The sequence below is a fragment of the Macaca mulatta genome, chromosome 19 (genome assembly GCF_049350105.2).
Source record: "Macaca mulatta isolate MMU2019108-1 chromosome 19, T2T-MMU8v2.0, whole genome shotgun sequence".
NCBI lineage: Eukaryota > Metazoa > Chordata > Mammalia > Primates > Cercopithecidae > Macaca > Macaca mulatta.
The window spans coordinates 48013826-48035826 of record NC_133424.1 but is presented as its reverse complement, the minus strand read 5'-3'; the positions used below and the strand labels follow the sequence as shown (position 1 = coordinate 48035826).

At 45.6% G+C, this 22001-nt stretch overlaps 1 protein-coding gene and 1 long non-coding RNA gene across 2 annotated transcripts in view; both read right to left on the bottom strand.

Moving 5' to 3' along the window:
• The window catches only part of ZNF875 (zinc finger protein 875), a 406705-nt gene extending 400875 nt beyond the window's left edge, over positions 1–5830 (bottom strand). The window contains exon 1 of the mRNA XM_077982471.1: positions 5524–5830. The gene's annotated coding sequence lies outside the window, so the exon portion shown is untranslated. The remainder of the gene's footprint in view (positions 1–5523) is intronic.
• A 6587-nt stretch (positions 5831–12417) lies between these two features.
• On the bottom strand, positions 12418–21361 carry LOC144337457 (uncharacterized). The gene is made up of 2 exons (XR_013410620.1): positions 21236–21361; positions 12418–13562 (listed from the first exon to the last, which is right to left on the bottom strand). It is a non-coding gene; the product is annotated as an uncharacterized LOC144337457 (long non-coding RNA).
• Between the last annotated feature and the right edge of the window lie 640 nt (positions 21362–22001).

Here is a 22001-nt window from a genome sequence, read left to right as displayed (position 1 = left end):
GCAGTGAGCTGAGATCCGGCCACTGCACTCCAGCCTGGGCGACAGAGCGAGACTCCGTCTCAAAAAAAAAAAAAAAAAAAAGAAAAGTTACTTTATCAATTTCTTCTAAGTGAAGTTCTTGGTATCTTTTAGTGTTACATAAGTTAAGAAATGGTGGGTATATGTACACATATTTAGCACACTTACAAGTCAGACCTTTAACAGGTAGTTCCCTCCTAAATTACTGTCATCTATGGAATTGCACAACTTGCGTGAAAAATAATTTTTTGTTATGTAACTTTATTATAATCCATTTTCATTCATGTTGAATAGATTTTTAATGTGACAAGTACACTGAGAAAAATAACATTTAGAAGTTTTTTTTTTTTTTTTTTTTTTTGAGACGGAGTCTTGCTCTGTAGCCCGGGCTGGAGTGCAGTGGCCAGATCTCAGCTCACTGCAAGCTCCGCCTCCCGGGTTTATGCCTCAGCCTCCGGAGTAGCTGGGACTACAGGCGCCCGCCACCTCGCCCGGCTAGTTTTTTGTATTTTTAGTAGAGACGGGGTTTCACCGTGTTAGCCAGGATGGTCTCGATCTCCTGACCTCGTGATCCGCCCGTCTCGGCCTCCCAAAGTGCTGGGATTACAGGCTTGAGCCACCGCGCCCGGCCAACATTTAGAAGTTTTGTTTTGTTTTTTTGAGGTGGAGTCTCACTGTTTCGCCCAGGCTGGCGTGCAGTGGCGCGATCTCAGCTCATTGCAACTGTCTCCCCGGTTCAAGTGATTCTCCTGCCTCAGCCTCCCGAGTTGCTGGGATTACCAGCACGTGCCACCACGCCTGGCTAATTTTTGTATTTTTAGTAGAGACTGGGTTTCATCATGTTGGCTAGGCTGGTCTTGAACTCCTGACCTCAAGTAATTTGCCTGCCCTGGCCTCCCAAAGTGCTGGGATTACAGGCATGAACCACCGCGCCCAGCCTAGAAGTTATTTGGTAAATCTTTGTCCACATTACTCTTTCTGCCCATCTATATACAGATAAGTATGGTTCATTCCCTTTTGGTTAGGGGAGGTTTTTTTTGCTGGCCCAGACTGCCTTGTTGAGTTTGGTGTCTGTGTGCATAGCTGGTGCTCCCATCCCCTCCATGGTGAATTTCTGGATCTTCTTGAATGCTTGAGTTGTGTGCTTATTGAACCTCTACTCCATTTATATATTTTTGAATGTTGATAATGTCTCTAGTCTGCCTCATGTATGACAAAACAGCCCTTTATTTTTTCCTAATCACCTTTCTTTGCAGGAGACATTATGCTGGAACCATTTTGAAAATGAAGAACTTTTTGATAATTAGTGTTGGTACAGGTTTATAACCTTTTTGGAAAAAAAAAAAAAGATTAGAATCGTTCCTGGCAGTGTAAAGCAGGATAAAGTCCCAATAAATCAAGAGATATAAATGTAAGAACAAAACAAAAAGAAACTTTACCAGTACTAGAAGTAAACATGGGCGAATTTCTTTATGACATGGGAATTAGGAAATCAATAACTGTGACTCAGAAATCCAGTAAAAATGAGGAAGAATCAATAATTTTTTGTAGGACTAAAAATATAAACAAATGAAAATGACAAATTGGAGATATCTGCAACTTATGTGACAGAGTCATTCACTTAATACATGTAAACATGTAAAAACTGAGATGTGAAAGATCCTACAGCCTGATATAGAAATAGGCAAAAGACATAGATATTTTATATGAAAAGATAAAGACCCTTAAACCTTTAAGAAGATGCTTCATATTCCTCATAAAGAAAATGCAATTTATATTGCATATCACTTTATGACAATCAGATGAGCAAAAATCCAAAAGTATATTAAAATACTCATATTGGCAAGACTGGAGAAATAATTCATATTGTGAAAATGTGAAACTGTACAACTCTTATAAGAGGGAACTGAATAATGTCCATGTGCAATCTTACATGCATATATCATGTGACCTAGGCTGCTGCTTCTATCCAGAAGATACACTGATAAGATTATGAAATGTAGTATGCACAAAGGAGTGTAAATATTTGTAAATGCAACAGACTGGAAAGATTTCCAGCAATGGATGGGCTGAATTAACTCTCAGATATATACGTACAAGGTGTATTGTACAACTGTATATTTCATAATCTTCAGATTATGTTATATAAAAAATAGGAGGGTGTAGAATAATGTGCTAATTTTTGTGAGAAGGGAGGACCGCTATATATGTTTATACTTTCTCTTTTTTTTTTTTTTTTTGAGATGGAGTCTCACTCTGCTGCCTAGGCTGGAGTGCACTTACACAATCTTGGCTCACTGCAACCTCCGCCTCCTGGGTTCAAAAGATTCTCCTGTCTCAGTCTCCTGAGTAGCTGGGACTACAGGCATGCGCCACCATGCCCAGCTAATTTTTATATTTTTAGTAGAGACGGGGTTTTACCATGTTGGCCAGGATGATCACGATACCTTGACCTTGTGATCTGCCCGCCTTGGCCTCCCAAAGTGTTGGGATTATAGGCATGAACCACCGCGCCCAGCTATGTTTATACTTTCAAAACACAGTGGAAGGATAAGCCAAGACCTAATCAAAATGATGAAATAATAGGTGGGAGCGGGGTGTGGTGGTGCACGCCTGTAATCCTAGCTACCTGGGAGGATATGTTAGGAGGATCCCTTGAGCCCAGGAGTTCAAGTGCAACCTGGACAACAGAGCAAGACCCCTGTCTCTTAAGAAAAATTAAAATACAACCCATAGGTGGGAGAGAGCAAGGTTGGAAAGTAGCCACCTTTGATTTTACCTTGTTTTTATCTGAGAATCATTTTACAACCTCACAGTAAAGAATATTTCCTAGACAAAACATTTTAACTAGAAAAGTGTGGCATATTCCTATTAATTTTATTATTCTATTGACTGAAAGTCACCATTAACAGAATGAACAGATGTCTGCTTCTAGTCAAATGGAGAAACAGACCAGATTTACCCTTATATCTGTAAATACTAAAAAGCTAAACAAAATAGGTGAAACAATGGTTTTTAAGACATCGAATATACAAAAATGTCAATTTTCAATGAAGAACAGTGATCCCTGAAAAAACAGAAATAAATTTTTCCTACAGTTTTTCCAGACTACTGCTGGGAGGGGTAACTCAGGCAGAGCCTAGTGGTCTCCTAGTGTTGAGATAGAATGAGGAATCTGAAGTCTTTTTTTTTTTTTTTTGAGATGGAGTCTCACTCTGTCACCCAGGCTGGAGTGCAGTGGCCAGATCTCAGCTCACTGCAAGCTCCACCTCCCGGGTTTATGCCATTCTCCTGCCTCAGCCTCCCAAGTAGCTGGGACTACAGGAGCCCGCCACCTCGCCCGGCTAGTTTTCTTTGTATTTTTTAGTAGAGACGGGGTTTCACCGTGTTAGCCAGGATGGTCTCGATCTCCTGACCTCGTGATCCGCCCGTCTCGGCCTCCCAAAGTGTTGGGATTACAGGCTTGAGCCACCGTGCCCGGCTAGAATGAGGAATCTGATGAGGCCAAAGTGGCCAGAGTTGACAAGGCAAAACACTGACGAGGAGAGAATTGCACAAAAATCTACAGAGGATCTTCCTTAAGTTCAGCTAAATATTCATCAAAACATGTGTGTGTGAAAACTACCTGAACCCAGGGAAAAATAACTACCTTAAAGGATTAGAGGGAAGAATCCACAGAGCTCAAAAAGGTCCAGGAATAATTCCTTTTCCCAACAGCCAAAGTGGAAAATAAAAAATTACTAGGCATCGGCTGGGTGTGGTGGCTCAAGCCTGTAATTTCAGCACTTTGGGAGGCTGAGGCAGGCGGATCACCTGAAGTCAGGAGTTTGAGACCAGCCTGGTCAACAGGGCAAAACCCTGTCTCTACTAAAAATACCAAAAAAAAAAAAAAAAAAAAAAAAAAAAGCCAGGTCTATAATACCAGCTACTCAGGAGGCTGAGGCAGGAGAATCGCTTGAACCTGGGAGACGGAGGTTGCAGTGAGCTGAGATCACACCACTGCACTCCAGCCTAGGCGACAGAGCGAGACTCTGTCTCAAAAAAAAAAAGAAAAAAAAATTTACTAGGAATCCAGCATTCATTAAGGAGAATAATTCAGTTAAAGAGGAAGAGAATTCTGGGATTCTGGGAATTTCCTTAACCAATGAAGAGTATGTGTGAGAAATCTACTGCTAACATCATACTTAATGGTAAAAGCCCAAAGATCAGCAAAAAAGAGGACACCTGGTCTCAACACTTCTACTAAGCATTATACTGGAAGTGCTAGCTAGTGCAATAAACGAAAGAATACAATGTATCCAGACTGGAAAGGAAGTAAAATCATCTTTATTAACGGATTATATGATGGTCTATATAAAAAAAATCTGATGGTATCTACAACACTAGAACTAAATGAGCTTAGTGAGATTGCAAAATAAAGATCAATATATATAAAGCAGATGATTTTGCATGTACTAGCCATGAACAATCTGATCCTTAAAACCTTAAATGCCATTTATAACACCATAAACAGTATGAAATACATACTGATGCATCTGGCAAAAGAAGTGCAAAATATATACTATAAAAATTAAACACACTTCTAGGAGAACCTGAAAAAAGACCTAAACAGAGTTATACTGTGTTCAGAGATTAGAAGACTCAATACTGTTAATATGTCAGTTCTTTCCAAACTGACCTATAGATTCAGTGAAATTCCAATTTGAATATTGGGGAGGCTTTTGTTTTGCAGAAATTGGCAACCCAATTCTAAAATACATAATGGACATGTAAAGGACCTAGATTAGCGAAAACAACTTTTAAAAATAATTTTGAAAGTTGGAGAATAGGTCGGGCGTTGTGGCTCATGCCTGTAATCCCAGCACTTTGGTAGGATGAAGTGGGCAGATCACCTGAGGTCAGGAGTTCAAGACTAGCCAACATGGCAAAACCCATCTCTACTGAAAAAAAAAAAAAAAATTCAAAACCAGTATTATACTTCATAAAGGAAATTCCAAAACCTCCTTAACTGGTTGTTTCTTTCACAAAAGTTACTCTACACACGTGCCCCAAAATTAAGATTTCAAAAACATTGGGGAAAATACTACTACTAAGATATCAAAACCAGGAACTTACTTCCTTTAAAACAATTCCAAACTAACTCGCTGTGCCTTTCACAGAAATTTCCCACAATAAATATGATTTTATAAAGCCTGAGAAGTTGCTTCTGTTAGGACAACCACCAAACCTAAAAATTGGGTTTAATTAGCAACAACAACAAAATGCCATTTTAACTGGCTGTCCTTATCAGAGACAGTCCACTAAATAATACAATTGGCAAAAAGTGAGATTTGTTAAGGGTTGGGGTGCTTTATCACGAACATTATATAAACCAGGAATGTATTTTATTTAATAAACTTCAACCTGCCGGTCACTCCCTCCCTTCGAGGCGTTCTGCAACAAAACACCTGCCTAGAAATAAAAAGGGCGTTTTACCCGAGTGGGATGAAAAAGCCCCGTTTTTACCTTTAATCTCGAGACAATACGGGTCAGAGGTCAAGAAACTGTGTCAGCGACAGCGAGGGCGTCCGTGAGTCCGGTGGACTAATGGGGATGGGCCGGGACGCAGCCCAGGTCCCAGTTCCCGCCCTGGCGATGGCCGATTTCCTACCTGAGGACGATGAAGGCGAGGACTAAACGCCGCTGACCCTCCGGCGTCCCATGTCCAGCGGGTGCTACAGCCCCCGCTTGGGTGGAACAGCCCAAGACTGCGGAACCACACTTGCCACTGCGAACCTGCACACCATCTGCACACCCAGCCTGTTCTGGGATTCCGGAAACGCGAAGGCGGGCTTCCGGAAACGGTGACCAGTGGGAAACGCGATCAGATGTGACTAGGCGGACAGTCCGTTTCCAGCCAACACAGAAGGAAGGGACGCTTTCAGTCAGCCTCAAATAGACGGAGCTTTCAGCCAATGGATGTGCAGGTTTGCTCCACATTAGCCAATAAGAAGTGCTTGGGGCCGACCTGCCTACAAGCGCAGCAAAAGCTTTCCTCCGCGTATCTGCTGTGGAATGCCTACCCGCGCGCCAAACCCAAACTTTGCAGTCAGTTTGGTGCTGTTTCCTACACTTTCATGGAGATTTGCAGCAGGCGCAGGAGACCCTCCCACCTGGCCCATGCCCTCCGCCCGGTGAACACCGAGACCCAACCTTGTTCACCGCCAGTCCCAGTCTTGTGATCAACAAACAGGCTAGTAAATTATAAAAATTAAAAATAGGCCGGGCGCGGTGGCTCAAGCCTGTAATCCCAGCACTTTGGGAGGCCGAGACGGGCGGATCACGAGGTCAGGAGATCGAGACCATCCTGGCTAACACAGTGAAACCCCGTCTCTACTAAAAAATACATAAAAAAACTAGCCGGGCGAGGTGGCGGGCGCCTGTAGTCCCAGATGCGCGGGAGGCTGAGGCAGGAGAATGGCGTAAACCCGGGAGGTGGAACTTGCAGTGAGCTGAGATCCGGCCACTGCACTCCAGCCTGGGCGACAGAGCTAGACTCCGTCTCAAAAAAAAAAAAAAAAAAAAGAAAAAGAAATATAGCCGGACGCAGTGGCGTGTGCCTGTAATCCCAGCTACTCCGGAGGCTGATGCAGGAGAATCGCTTGAACCGGGGAGGTAGAGGTTGCAGTGAGCCGAGATCGCTCCACTGCACACCAGCCTGCGCGGCAAGAACGAAACTCCGTCTGAAAATAATAAAATAAAATAAAGGAAATGGGGCTGGGCGCGGTGGTTCACGCCTGTAGTTCCAGCACTTTGGGAGACCGAGGCGGGCAGATCACTTGAGGTCAGGTGTTCGAGACCAGTCCGGCCGCCAACATGAAACCCCTGTCTGTACTAAAAAAACAAAAATTAGCCAGGCGTGGTGGCGGGCGCCTGTAATCCCAGCTACTCAGGAGGCGGAGGAACAAGACTCTCTTGCACCCGGGAAGCGGAGGTTGCAGTGAGCCGAGATCGCGCCCCTGCGCTCCAGCCTGGGCGACAGAGTGAGACTCCGTCTTAAAATAAAATAAAATGAAATGAAATAGGCCGGGCGTGGTGGCTCAGGCCTGTAACCCCAGCACTTTGGGAGGCCGAGGCAGGTGGATTCCCTGAGCTCAGGAGTTCGAGACCATCCTGGGCAACGTGGTGAAACCCCGTCTCTACTAAAAATACAAAAATTGGCTGGGCGCGATGGCTCACGCCTGTAATCCCAGCACTTTGGGAGGCCGAGGCGGGTGGATCACCTGAGGTCGGGAGTTGAAGACCAGCCTGACCAACATGGAGAAACCCCGCCCCTACTAAAAATACAAAATTAGCCGCGGTGGTGGCGCATGCCTGTAATCCCAGCTACTCGGGAGGCTGAGGCAGGAGAATCGCCTGAACCCGGGAGACGGAGGTTACAGTGAGCCAAGATCACGCAATTGCACTCCAGCATGGGCAACAGGAGCGAAACTCCGTCTCAAAAAAAAAATTAGCCACCCGTGGTGGTGCATGCCTGTAATCCTAGCTACTTGGGAGGCTGAGGCAGGAGAATCGTTTGAACCCAGGAGGCGGAGGTTGCAGTAAGCCGAGACCGCGACATTGCACTCCAGCCTGAGCGAGAGGATGGAAACTGTCTCTAAATAAATAAATAAATAAATAAATAAATAAATAAATAAAAAGGAAATGACAAAAGGAAACATTAATGCATGAAATCAAACAAATGCTTTCGCTGACGAGCTCCATCTATGCAAAACTGAACCTAGGAAAATGTGCACGTTTCTAACTTGCAATTCTGGAGGACAGAGCTGGGAGGGAGCATGAACTTGATTTTCTGTAATTTAAGAGTTGTCAGTAAAGTCAGTGTTTGCAGGCATTTTCAGTGTTCTGTAGTGGGCTTCAGTTCCGATGGCAGTGTGGCAGGCGAGGTTTCTATTAGCAACCAGAACAGTTTCCACTAACCCTTTACTATAATTGTGATGAATGCATAAGTTAAACGTTAAGGAAATGGAGAAACTGGTGCCTGAGTGTGGGGAAAAGAAAGAGAGATCAGACTGTTACTGTGTCTATGTAGAAAGTCCACATAAGAGACTCCATTTTGTTCTGTACTAAGAGAAATTCTTTTGCCTTGAGATGCTGTTAGTCTGTAACCCTAGCCCCAACCCTGTGCTTGCAGAGGCATGTGCTGTGTTGTCGCAAGATTTAATGGATTTAGGGCCATGCAGGATGTGCTTTGTTAAACAAATGCTTGAAGGCAGTATGGTTGTTAAAAGTCATCACCATTCTCTAATCTCAAGTACCCAGGGACACAATACATTGCGGAAGACCACAGGGACCTCTGCCTAGGAAAGCCAGGTATTGTCCAAGGTTTCTCCCCATGTGATAGCCTGAGATATGGCCTTCTGAGAAGGGAAAGACCTGACCGTCCCCCAGCCCGACACCTGTAAAGGGTCTGTGCTGAGGAGGATTAGTGAAAGAGGAAGGCCTTTTTGCAGTTGAGATAAGAGGAAGGCATCTGTCTCCTGCTTGTCCCTGGGAATGGAATGTGTCAGTGTAAAACCCGATCATACGTTCTATTTACTGAGATAGGAGAAAACCGCCTTATGGCTGGAGGTGAGACATGCTGGCTGCAACACTGCTCTTTAATGCACCGAGATGTTTGTGTAAAGTCAAACATAAATCTGGCCTATGTGCACATCAAGGCACAGCATCTTTCCTTAAACTTATTTATGACACAGAGATCTTTGCTCACGTTTTCCTGCTGACCCTCTCCCCACCATTACCCTATAGTCCTGCCACATCCCCCTCTCTGAGATGGTAGAGATAGTGATCAATAAATACTGAGGGAACTCAGAGACCAGTGCCAGCGCGGGTTCTCTGTATGCTGAGTGCCGGTCCCCTGGGCCCACTGTTCTTTCTCTATACTTTGTCTCTATGTCTTATTTATTTTCTCAGTCTCTTGTCCCACCTGATGAGAAACACCCACAGGTGTGGAGGGGCGGGCCCCCTTCACCTGAGTATCAGGGATGGAGTGCAAAAACAAACCCATTAAGACCCTGCCTGGGTCTTCTCAGACCCTAAAGTCTGATAGAATAATAATAGCATTCTTTTTTTTTTTTTTTTTTTTTTTTTTTTTGAGACGGAGTCTTGCTCTGTAACCCGGGCTGGAGTGCAGTGGCCGGATCTCAGCTCACTGCAAGCTCCGCCTCCCGGGTTTAGGCCATTCTCCTGCCTCAGCCTCCGGAGTAGCTGGGACTACAGGCGCCCGCCACCTCGCCCGGCTAGTTTTTTGTATTTTTAGTAGAGACGGGGTTTCACGGTGTTAGCCAGGATGGTCTCGATCTCCTGACCTCGTGATCCGCCCGTCTCGGCCTCCCAAAGTGCTGGGATTACAGGCTTGAGCCACCGCGCCCGGCCCAATAATAGCATTCTTATACATTCACCTCGGCCTGTCTTAAGATTCAGAAACTTTCTAAGACTCTAGAGAAATCTTTCCAGATCCTAGACCCTAGTTAAAGATTAGATGTTGGTTGAATGCAACACTCCTGCTTGTAGGTGCAATCCCACCATAGCATGGAGCTTAAGATGTTTATAAGCACTAGAAAAAAACTTGTAACTTTGAGTTGCTCTGGTGAGTTACTTGGCCCTTCTCCACCTAACCGGTTGCAGAAATAAACTTCCTTCTTTCCCAGCCTGTCTGCATCTTATTGGACAATTGCGACTGACCGGCTCAGCAAACTCCTCTTTTTTGTGGTTATCTGGGACTCCTTTGGGAGGGAACATTTTAAATTTTCCATTTCAAAGAGTTCTACTGGCACTCTGGCAGTATTTTCCTCTGCCTACCCTGGGACCTGAGTTCTCCTGGACTCGAATCTCCAGCCACAGAGTCCAGAAGCCCACACCTCCACATTCTGTGACTGTTCCCCAAACACAGGCAGAATTTGCAGAAAATGTGCATAAAAACCTTGGAATTCTTCGCAATAAAACTCCACATTACAAACTGGCAAGAATGGAGGATTTTAGCCCGAATAGGTTTTTCCTCTATTTGAAGCCAATAATTTCCCTTTTACAATTTTGAAGTTTCAAAATCAATAAGCACTCCCCGCCCCAGGTTTATCCTTATGTAAAGTGCCCCCTCTGCACATGCAACATTTAATAAACCTTGAAAATATGATGCTATGTGAAAAAAGCCAGTCACAAAACACCACAGGTTATGTAATTCCATTGAAATAAAATGTCCAAAATAGAACAATACATAGAAACAGAAAGTAGATTAGTAGTGGCCCAGGATTAGGGAAGTTGGGGGGAAATGGAGGGATATGGAGTTTTCTTCAGGGTAATGAAAATGATCTAAAATTTATTGTGGTGATATTTGCACAGTTGTGCAAAAATGCACAGTTGTGCAAATACTGAAAACCGTTGAATTTTACACTTTCAATGGGTGGCTTCTGTGATATGTTATGAATATTTCTCAATAAATCTTCAAAAAAAAATAGTGCCTGTGTGTGTTTTTATGTATTGTTCCTCCAGAGTCCAGTCCTTTTTTTTTTTTTTTTTTTTGAGACGGAGTCTGGCTCTGTAGTCCAAGCTAGAGTGCAGTGGCATGATCTCAGCTCACTGCAAGCTCCGTCTCCCGGGTTCACGCCATTCCCCTGCCTCAGCCTCCCGAGTAGCTGGGACTACAGGCGCCCACCACCATGCCCGGCTAATTTTTGTTATTTTTAGTAGAGATGGGGTTTCACCGTGGTCTTGATCTCCTGACCTTGTGATCTGCCCGCCTCGGCCTTCCAAAGTGCTGGGATTACTAGCGTGAGCCACACCGCATCCGGACTCCAGTCCACATTTTTACACTTGATGAAGAAATTAAGATTTTGTTTCTTCTTCTTTTTTTTTTTCCTTTTTGAGACAGAGTCTCCCTCTATTGCCCAGACTGGAGTGCATTGGCATAATCTGGGCTCACTGCAACCTCCAGGCTAATTTTTGTATTTTTAGTAGAGACAGTGTTTCACCATGTTGGCTAGACTAGTCTCGAACTTCTGACCTCAAGTGAGTCCTGCACGTTGGTCTCCCAAATTGCTGGGATTACAGGCATGAGCCACTGTGCCCGGTCAGGACCATCTTATTCTACCTTAATTTCTGACGCATCAGCTCAGTGGAAATTTTACATTAGGTCCCAAAGTTACTCTTTTTAAGATTTTATCAGCTGGGTGCAATAGCTCACACCCGTAATCTCAACACTTTGGGAAGCCAAGGTAGGAATATCAGTTGAGCCCAGGAGTTCAAGGTCAGTCTCTGCAACATAGTGAGACCCACATATCTACAAAAAAAATTTTTTTTAAATTAGGCGGATGTATTGGTACATGCCTGTGGTCTCAGCTACTAGGTAGGCTAAAGTGGGAGGAGCACTCGAGCCCAGAAGGTCGAGGCTGTGGTGGCCATGATTATACCACTGCACTCTAGCCTGGGTGACAGAGTGAGACCCTGTCTAAAAAAATTTTTTGTGTAATTAGAATTTTTTTTTTCGAAAATAAAGTATACACTTAGTGACTTGATACAAATGAATGACTTTTATAATCCACAGAAACCAAAATGAATAAATAAGTAAATAAAATCCCATAGCCATTCTTCTTATGTGAGTCTCTGGTGTTTCTGAGTTGTAAGAATTATGAATTATTATTAATAAATATGCATGACAAGGACTCAATAAGGGATAGGCATTAATAAATTGCAATCCACACTTACTGGGGTAAGGCCTTTAAAGATGTCAAGAAAAGGAAAGAAAAAGAAAAGGCATTGAAAAACTGCATTGCCTACTAAAACGCTAAAGTTTACCTAAGTCCATTAATCAGCACACACACACACACACGGTGGGTGTGTAAAATGGTCAACACAGTCTCCCCTGAATGTATCGTCTTATTAATAGGTCTGTGGGGGTAAGAGATGAAGTTCTATAGATCCTGGATTCAGGGATGGGGAATCTGTGAGGTCCCTGGGGTGATAGAGGAGGGTCTGTAGATTAGTGATGGGTGGTCTTTGGGATAGTGATGAGGTCCATGGAATCAATGATTGTGGGTATGTAGGGTCAGTGATAAGGGAATCTGGTGTGAGTGATGGGATGTGTGTGGGATCGATGAGACAGTGTGAAATCAATCCACGAGAGCCAGATTTGTGGTGTCATCTCTCAGGGTGATGCATCCTGATTTGTGTGTCAGTGGTGGGGTCAGTGTGTGGCTGTCACGTTCCTGCCACTGGGTGTTCAGGGTCCCACCAAGTGCACAGATTCCCTTACCTGGTCCTGGCTGGAGAGGCTCTTCTCAAGGACTCCTCACATGAAAGGTGGGTGGGCGGCTGTTTTGGGGTTGTTTTTTGTTTGTTTGCTTTTTGCCGGGGGTGGGGGTTGGCTTTTTCTTTTGGGTTTGGTTTTGACTCTTAGAGGCCACAGACACATGCAGCTTGCAGGAAGAAATTTTTGTCTGGGCGGTCGCTAGGTCCTTTGGGCCAAGCTATCTAATGGGAGCGAAGCTAACCATTCCCTCGGCGCGGTTCAGATCTAGACGGTACCTTTAAGGTGTCCACAAGGGGGCATGCAAGTGGGTGGTGGCTTTGAGTGGCAGGTGGGCGGGAAGAAACAACTAAGAGCCGCCCTAAACCGTCAGGCGCCAATGGGAGGTGCCTCTGGGCTGTGAGAGGCTGGAGGAGGCGGGACCTCCAGACCCAGAGAGTCCGGGCACAGAGCCTGTTACTGCCAGACGCTGAGACGTTGCCATGGGAACCAAGGGCCTTTCGGGTCACACCAGAGCCTTTCTCAGACAATTCTTTCCGTAACCTGCGAGCTCCTGTCCAGCGCACGCCCCTATGAAAGCCTAGCGTGCCGTCTCCCGCAGAGTCTTCTTTGGTCTGAGAGCCACTTGTTTCTTACATCCCTGCGCTAATATCGCCGTCTGCTCCTACCTACCCCAGGCATTTGCCGCAAGCTGGTCCTCTCTTTCCTGACAGGCGGGCCATCTCTCCAGCTTCTGGGAGGACAGTTTAAATTATGGAGGAGGGGGCAGGTGCAGGGCAGCAGGGCCGAGCGGAGTAGCCGGGAGTTGGGGAAGCAGGGGTTTATTTTTCTTTGTAGCTCAGATTCCTAAGCCTGTGACTTTGAGAATCGGTGTCTGCCTTGCAACATTTCAATCTGAGGCTCCCGGGGAGAGGACAGAGTTGCAGCCGGATGGAAGCGTGCTGGGGAGAGAGGTGGGTGCAGGGAACATGGAGAATGTGTCAGGCGGTGTCTTTATTCCTGGCACCTTACTTTGCCTGCTGGAGTTTCCCAGTCTGTTCCAAGCGCACTCTCTCGACCCTGAAGGGACCTGAGGGGTGATGTTGGTCGCCAGTGTGTAGCTCCCCCGGACTGGATTGGAATTGGTCCCACAAACTTTTTTTTTTTTTTTTTTGAAGGACTCTCGCTCTGTCACCCAGGCTGGAGTGCAGTGGCGCGATCTCGGCTCACTGCAACCTCCGCCTCTCGGGTTCAAGCGGTTCTCCCGCCTCAGCCTTCCGAGTAGCTGGGATTACAGGCGCATGCCATCACGCCCGCCTAATTTTTGTATTCCATGGTGTATACGTACCACATTTTCTTTATCCAGTCCACTGCTGATGGGCATCACATATGCAACTATACTACTAGGCTACAGTAACCAAAATAGCATAGTACTGGTACAAAAACAGACACATAGACCAACGGAACAGGTTAAAGAACCCAGAAATAAAGCCACACACCTACAACCATCTGATCTTTGACAAAGTCAACAAAAACGAGCAATGGGGAAAGGACTCCCTATTCAACGAATGATTCTGGGATAACTGGCTAGCCATGTGCAGAAGATTGAGTCTGGGCCCCCTACCTTTCATCGTATACAAAAATTAACTCAAAACGGATTAAAGATTTAAATATAAGGCATCAAACTATAAAAATCCAGAAAGACAACCTAGGAAATACTCTTCTCGACATCGGCCTTGGTAAGGAATTTTTGGCTAAGTTTCCAAAAAACCAATTGCAGCAAAAACAAAAATAGACAAGTGGTACCTAATTAAACTAAAAGCTGGGAGGCCGAGGTGGGCGGATCACAAGGTCAAGAGTTTGAGACCAGCCTCACCAACATGGTGAAACCGGGTCTCTACTAAAAACACAAAAATTAGCTGGGCATGGTAGCTCACACCTGTAATCCCAGCTATTCAGGAGGCTGAGGCAGGAGAATTGCCTGAACCTGGGAGGCAGAGGTTGCAGTGAGCTGAGATTACGCCAGTGCACTCCAGCCTGGGCAACAGAGTGAGACAAGGAAAGGAAAGGGAAGGGAAAGGAAAGGAGGAAAGGAAAGGAAAGGAAAGGGAAAGGGAAGGGAAAGGGAAGGGAAAAGGAAGGGAAAGGGAAGGGAAAGGGAAGGGAAAGGGAAGGGAAAGGGAAGGGAAAGGAAAGGAAAGGAAAGAGAGAAAAAAGGAAAAAAGAAACAGAAAGAGAGAGACAGGGAGAGAAAGAAAAGGGGAGGAAGGGAAAGAGGGAGGAAAGAAAATGGTCACAGTAACTTATAACACTTGGAGGAACTTTGCATTTATGTTAGTGGGGTAGTGGCAGTATATGGGGCAAGAACATTTTGTTGTAGATGAAGATGTTACATTTGATTGTGGAAGGAAGGTGTATGTTACTGATGAGATGTCAAAAGATAGATGATAGGAAGCATTTGTTCTGTTTTTCTGGTCACTCAGTATCTTTTGAATATTTAAAAAAATTTTTTGAGACAGGGGCTCACTCCGTTGCCCAGGTTTGAGTGCAGTGGTGCCGTCACAGCTCACTGCGGCCTCAGACTCCTGGGATCAAGCAATCCTCCCACCTCATCCTCTCAAAATGTTGGGAACACAGGCGTGAGCCACCACTCCCTGTCCCTTTTGAACATTTTTGCCAGCTCTAGGAAATTTCTTCAGTTCCTTGGACTCTTTTGAAGAAGGGCATGTGACTAAGTCATGTGTCTAAGTTTCACCAATGAAACTCATATCAAGATATTTCAAGATTGATCAACTTACGGTTTCACAAGGAATTCATTTTGTGGGCAAGGGTGGAGGCAGAGGTTCCAGCTTTCACAGGCAAGAGTAGTTGCTCATACATCATGTATCAGGTGCAGACGGCACATCAGTGGCAATTCCCATAGTTCTTGTGCCAGCAGGAGAGGCAGGCCACTTACTCACTATACCCGTCCCATGGCATAATTTTGGGCATAGTTCCTAGAAGCCTGTGACTCTGGATTTCTATCGCTCCCAATCATTCTGAGAGCTACCTACCTTTTTGGATTAATTACCAAAGGCTGGGACTGTTGCTTGCAATTAGAAGCCTTGAATGTTAAAGTATTAAACAATAAAACAGGCCAGGCCTGGTAGCTCACGCCTGTAATCCCAGCGCTTCGCAAGGCTGGGGCAGGTGGATCGTTTCAGCCCAGGAGTTTGAAACCAGCCCAGGCAGGCCGGGCGCGGTGGCTCAAGCCTGTAATCCCAGCACTTTGGGAGGCCGAGACAGGCGGATCACGAGGTCAGGAGTTCGAGACCATCCTGGCTAACACGGTGAAACCCCGTCTCTACTAAAAAATACAAAAAACTAGCCGGGCGAGGTGGTGGGCGCCTGTAGTCCCAGCTACTCGGGAGGCTGAGGCAGGAGAATGGCGTAAAAACCCGGGAGGCGGAGCTTGCAGTGAGCTGAGATCCGGCCACTGCACTCCACCCTGGGCGACATAGCGAGACTCCGTCTCAAAAAAAAAAAAAAAAAAAAAAAGAAACCAGCCCAGGCAACATGGCAGAACCCGGTCTCTACAAAGAAATACAAAAATTAGCCAGGCATGGGGGCGTGCGCATGTAATTCCAGCTGCTTCAGAAGCTGGGGAGGGAGGATCATCTGAGCCCGGGGAGGTCGAGCCTGCAGTACCGTGATTGCACCACTGCACTCCAGCCTGGGTGACAGAGCAAGACTGTCTCAAAACAAAACAAAACAAAAAAGCAAATAGTAAAAATCATACATTTCCTTCCTTTAACCCCCCAGCCCTCCAGCATGTGGTTTAGAGGTATTTCATTATTGGATAATGATATTCACTTGGGTGACTAGAAAGGCAGGCTATGAATACAACTGGTATCTTAATTGAATTTGGGGAGTTGTTTAATTAAAACTACATACAACTGGCAGGGTGCTGTGGCTCATGCCTATACCCAACACTTTGGGAAGTCGAAGTAGGCAGATCACTTGAGGCCTGGAGTTTGAGACCAGCCTGGTCAACATGGTGAAACTTTGTGTCTACTGAAAATACAAAAATTAGCTGTGTGTCACGGCCCATGCCAGTGGTCCCAGCTACTCAGGAGGCTGAGGCACAAGAATCGCTTGAACCTGGGAGGCAGAGGTTGCAGTGAGCCGAGATCATGCCACTGCACTCCAGCCTGGATGACAGAGTAAGACTCTGTCTCAAAAAACCCAAACTGGCCGGGTGCACTGGCTCACGCCTGTAATTCCAGCACTTTGGGAGCCTGAGGCAGGTGGATCACGAGGTCAGGAGTGCAAGACCAGCCTGGCCAAGATGGTGAATCCCCGCCTCTACTAAAAATACAAAATTAGCCAGGTGTAAGGCCGGGCGCGGTGGCTCACGCCTGTAATCCCAGCACTTTGGGAAGCCGAGACGGGCGGATCACGAGGTCAGGAGATCGAGACCATCCTGGCTAACACGGTGAAACCCCATCTCTACTAAAAAATACAAAAAACTAGCCGGGCGAGGTGGCGGGCACCTATAGTCCCAGCTACTCGGGAGGCTGAGGCAGGAGAATGGCGTGAACCCAGGAGGCGGAGCTTGTAGTGAGCCGAGATCGCGCCACTGCACTCCAGCCTGGGCAACAGCGTGAGACTCCGTCTCAAAAAAAAAAAAAAAAAAAAAAAAAAAAAAAATTAGCCAGGTGTGGTGGCACATGCCTGTAATCCCAGCTACTCAGGAGGCTGAGGCAAGAGAATCACTTGAACCCAGGAGGCAGAGGTTTCAGGGAGGCGGAGGTTGAGGTGAGCCGAGATCGCACCATTGCACTACAGCCTGGGCAACAAGAGTAAAACTCTGTCTCAAAAACAAACAAACAAACAAACAAACAAAGGTTTGTGATAATCTGTGAAATATATTTTGAAATGAATTGGAATTCTATACAGTACTATTCACACCCCAATACTCCTAATATTTCCTTTCCCAGATGATGACCTGGCACTCTTCCTAGGGCTTGATGTCTCCATACAGGTCCCCAATACAATTATTTGTGATTCTGAGTCAATTCACTGTCTACATGGGTGACAATGCAATGCTCTTGTTGTAAAGTAGCAATACTTTATTTATCATTATTATTTTTAGGCAGGGTGTCACCTCTGTCACCTAAACTGGAGTGCAATTGCATGATCACAGCTCACTGCAGCCTTCACCGCCTGGGTCCAAGTGACACTCCCACCTCAAACTCCTAAGTAGCTGGGACCACAGACCCATTCAATAATAAATTACTGAATTTATTTTGTGGAGACAGGTCTCCCTAGGTTGCCTAGGCTGGTCTCAAACTCCTAGGTTCAAGTGATTCACCTGCCTCAGCCTCCCAAAGTGCTGGGATTACAGGCATGAGCCACTGCATCCAGCTCCTCTAGAGGAAAGCCACCATATCCAGCTAATTTTTGTATTTTTAGTAGAGACAGGGTTTCACCATGTTCGCCAGGCTGGTCTAGAACTCCTGACCTCCAGTCATCTGCCCGCTTCAGCCTCCCAAAGTGCTGTGATTATAGGTGTGAGGCACCGTGCCCAGCCAACTGCACAAAATTTTACTCCTTGGTATTTACTTTCTCTCGAGTCTTATGGGCAGCATTGATCATTTCATAGAAGATAAAAAAAATCTATGCAAGATCAGGCCATGCGCCTTGCTTTATTTTTTATTTTATTTATTTTGAGACGGAGTTTTACTCCTGTTGCCCAGGCTGGAGTGCAATGGTGTGATCTTGGCTCACCGCATCCTCTGCCTCCTGGGTTCAAGCGATTCTCCTGCCTCAGCCTCCTGAGTAGCTGGGATTACAGGCATGCGCCACCATGCCGGGCTAATTTTGTATTTTTACTAGAGATGGGATTTCTCCATGTTGGTCAGGCTGGTCTCAAACTCCCGACCTCAGGTGATCTGCCTGCCTCGGCCACACCTTGCTTTATTAATTCCAGTGACCTTTACCTCTATTCTACTCAGACATCCGTGCTCATTATCATATTCCGGAGTAGTACGTATTTTAGCAATCTTGTTCACTTCTACTTGAAAACATTTTTTCAGCTCAGATATCACCTTTTCCAGAAATGAGCTACTTTTCTTCTAGCTTTTCCTAGAACCATGTGCTGACCTTGACTATAGTACACACTTCATTCCATAGATCTTGTAAGGAAGTTGAATGAATACTCCTGAATTTCCAGCATCCATTACATTATCAAGTATGTACTGACATTCATAAGTACTTCAAAAATTAAAGAATGAACATATGAATGAATCAAACCAAGGCACAGATGAGTTGTATATCTGTTTGTGGTAGATGAAAACAAAAGTTACTCATGGTCCTTGGACTTATATTTCTGTTCCCCAGCAGTTTTCAAGCATGTAACTGAGTACTTCCTATGTTCCTAGGAGCTGGAGATAGAGATGAGTCAGGTCCAAACTGCACCTTTGTAGAGAACATACTATATGTGCAATTGAACATGTACGTGGTTATGATACTGAAAACAATAAGAATGTAGGCCGGGCACAGTGGCTGATGCCTGTAATCCCAGCATTTTGGGAGGCCAAGGCTTGGAGATCACCTGAGTTCAGGAGTTTGAGACCAGCCTGCCCAACATGTTGAAACTCCATCTCTACTAAAAGTACAAAAAATTAGCTAAGCATGGTGGTGGGCACCTGTAATCCCACCTACTCAGGAGGCTGAGGCAGGAGAATCGCTTCAACCAGGGAGGCGGAGGTTGCAGTCAGCCAAGATCATGCCTCACACCACTGCCCTCCAGCCTGGGCGACAAGAGTGAAGCTCCGTCTTAAAAAAAAAAGACAAAAAAGAAGGCCGGGTGCGGCGGCTCATGCCTGTAACCCCTGCACTTTGAGAGGCCGAGGTGGGCGGATCACCTGAGGTTGGGAGTTCAAGACCAGCCTGACCAACATGGAGAAACCCCATCTCTACTCAAAATACAAAATTAGCTGGGTGTGGTGGTACATGCCTGTAATCCCAACTACTCAGGAGGCTGAGGCAGGAGAATTGCTTGAACCTGGGAGGCAGAGGTTGCAGTGAGCCAAGATTGTGCCATTGAACTCCAGCCTGGGCAACAAGAGTGAAACTCCGTCTCAAAAAAAAAAAAAAAAAAAAAAGAAAAAGAAAAAAAAAGAAAAAGCACTGGCCTTGGAAGTTTCTTTAGGTTAGCTCCTGTATTCTATTTGTAGCATGGCTTTATCAGGGAGTTGGGGTGCGGCACTAATTCCTAACTTTCTGGCACTATAAAATGTTTTGATTCATCTGGTATTTTCCCTGATCCAGATGTGGAATAAACCATGTATTTAAAGATCCTTGGTTTCTTTTATTGAAGAGTATTATTTACAAAGCACCAAAATCTTGGGCTGGGTAAAGTGGCTCAGGCCTCTAATCTCAACACTTTGGGAGGCTGAGGCAGGAGGATTCCTTGAGGCCAAGAGTTCAAGACCAGCTTGGGCAACACAGTGAGACGCCATCTCTATTTTTAAAAAGAAAACAAAAACAAAATCACCAAGATCGGGGTGACAGGTGTGCTCATTGCTACTAGTGTGTCATTGCTTCTAGGCCCTCTTAGTGGGCAGAACTAGGAAATATATTGTATGTATACTAACACACATACCTAATTATATTTTTATTTAGCCTTACTGCAAGTTTTTTTTTTTTTTTTTTTTTTTGGGATGGAGTCTTGCTCTGTCGCCCAGGCTGGAGTGCAGTGGCGCGATCTCGGCTTGCTGCAAGCTCCGCGTCCTGGGTTCATGCCATTCTCCTGCCTCAGCCTCCCGAGTAGCTGGGACTACAGGTGCCCGCTACCACGCCCGGCTATTTTTTTGTATTTTTAGTAGAGACAGGGTTTCACTGTGTTAGCAAGGATGGTCTCGATCTCCTGACCTCGTGATCCGCCTGCCTTGGCCTCCCAAAGTGCTGGGATTACAGGCGTGAGCTACCGCGCCCGGCTTTTTTTTTTTTTTGAGACAGGGTCTCACTCTGTCACCCAGGCTGCAGTGCGGTGGCATAATCTCAGCTCAATGCAACCTCCACCTTCCAGGTTCAAGTGATTCTCCTGCCTCAGCCTCCTGAGTAGTTGGGACGATAGGTGCATGCCACCATGCCTGGCTAAGTTTTGTATTTTTAGTAGAGACAGGGTTTCACCATGTTGGCCAGGCTGGTCTGGAACTCCTGATCTCAGTGGATCTGCCCCCCTTGGCCTCCCAAAGTGCTGGAATTATAGGCATGAGCCTCTGTGCCTGGCCAAGCATTCTTAATGGGTGTGATATTGCCCCTAAGAGGGTGAACATTGGTTACTTAAGGTAAAATGAATTATAGTAGTTGTAATGGTTTGTGGCCTTCCACAGAATTTTTTTTTTTTTTTTTTTGAGATGGAGGCTCACTCTGTCACCCAGGCTGGAGTGTGGTGGCACAAGCTCGGCTCACTGCAACCTCTGCCTCCTGGTTTCAAGCGATTCACCTGCCTCAGCATTCCAAGTAGCTGGGATTACAGGTATGCACCACCACGTTTGGCTAATTTTTGCATTTTTAGTAGAGACAGAGTTTCACCATGTTGGCCAGCCTGGTCTAGAACTCCTGACCTCAAGTGATCCACCTGCCTTGGCCTCTGAAAGTGCTGGGATTGCAGGTGTGAGCCACCGTGCACCTGGCCTATTGCACAAAATTTTACTCCTTGGTATTTAATTTCTCTCAAGTCTTACGGACAGCATTAAACATTTTATGGAAGATGAAAAATCCATGCAAGATCAGGCCATGCACGGTGGCTCACACCTGTAATCCCAGCACTTTAGGAGGCCGAGGAAGGCAGATCACTGAAGGTCAGGAGTTCGAGACCAGCCTGGCCAACATAGTAAAACGCTGTGCCAACTAAAAATACAAAAAAATTACCCGGAAGCGGTAGCATGTGCCTGTAATCCCAGCTACATGGGAGGCTGAAGCAGGAGAACTGCTTGAACCCAGGAGGCAGAGGTTGCGGCAAGCCGATCGTGCCACTGCACTTCATCCTGGGCGACACAGCAAGCCTCCATCTTAAAAAAAAAAAAAAAAAAACTATGCAAGATCAGTGCTACAAAATGATGGCAAATTGATGGCTATAATCAGAAAACTTTTTCTTGATTGAATGCTCTATCCCAAAGTTATATGAGAGGTGGTCTGTGTGTGTCTATTGGCTGCCTTGTGGATAGTATTTATGATTGATCCTCAGTGCTTTGGGAATTACGTAAACTAGTTTATATTATGAAAATAATTCAACCTAGCATTAATTGTGTTAAGGGCTGAAAATGAAAAACGTTGACTACATCTGAATGAATGAATATCTGGCTTACGGGTTTTTTTGTTTTTGTTTTTGTTTTTTGACACGGAGTCTCACCCTGTTGCCCAGGCTGGAGTGCAGTGACATGATCTCAGCTGACTGCAACTTCTGCCTCCTGGGTTCTAGCAAGTCTCCTCCCTCGGCCTCCTGAGTAGCAGGGACTATAGATGCATGCTGCCAGACCCAGCTAATTTTTTGTATTTTAGTAAAGACGGGGTTTCACCCTGTTGCCTAGGCTGGTCTCGAACTCCTGAGTTCAGGCAATTCACCTACCTCGGCCTCCCAAAGTGTTAGGATACAGGCGTGAGCTACCACGCCCGACCTAGCTTACAGTTTTACTGAAAACCCCATTTAACTCAAAACAGCTTGTTTCTTATG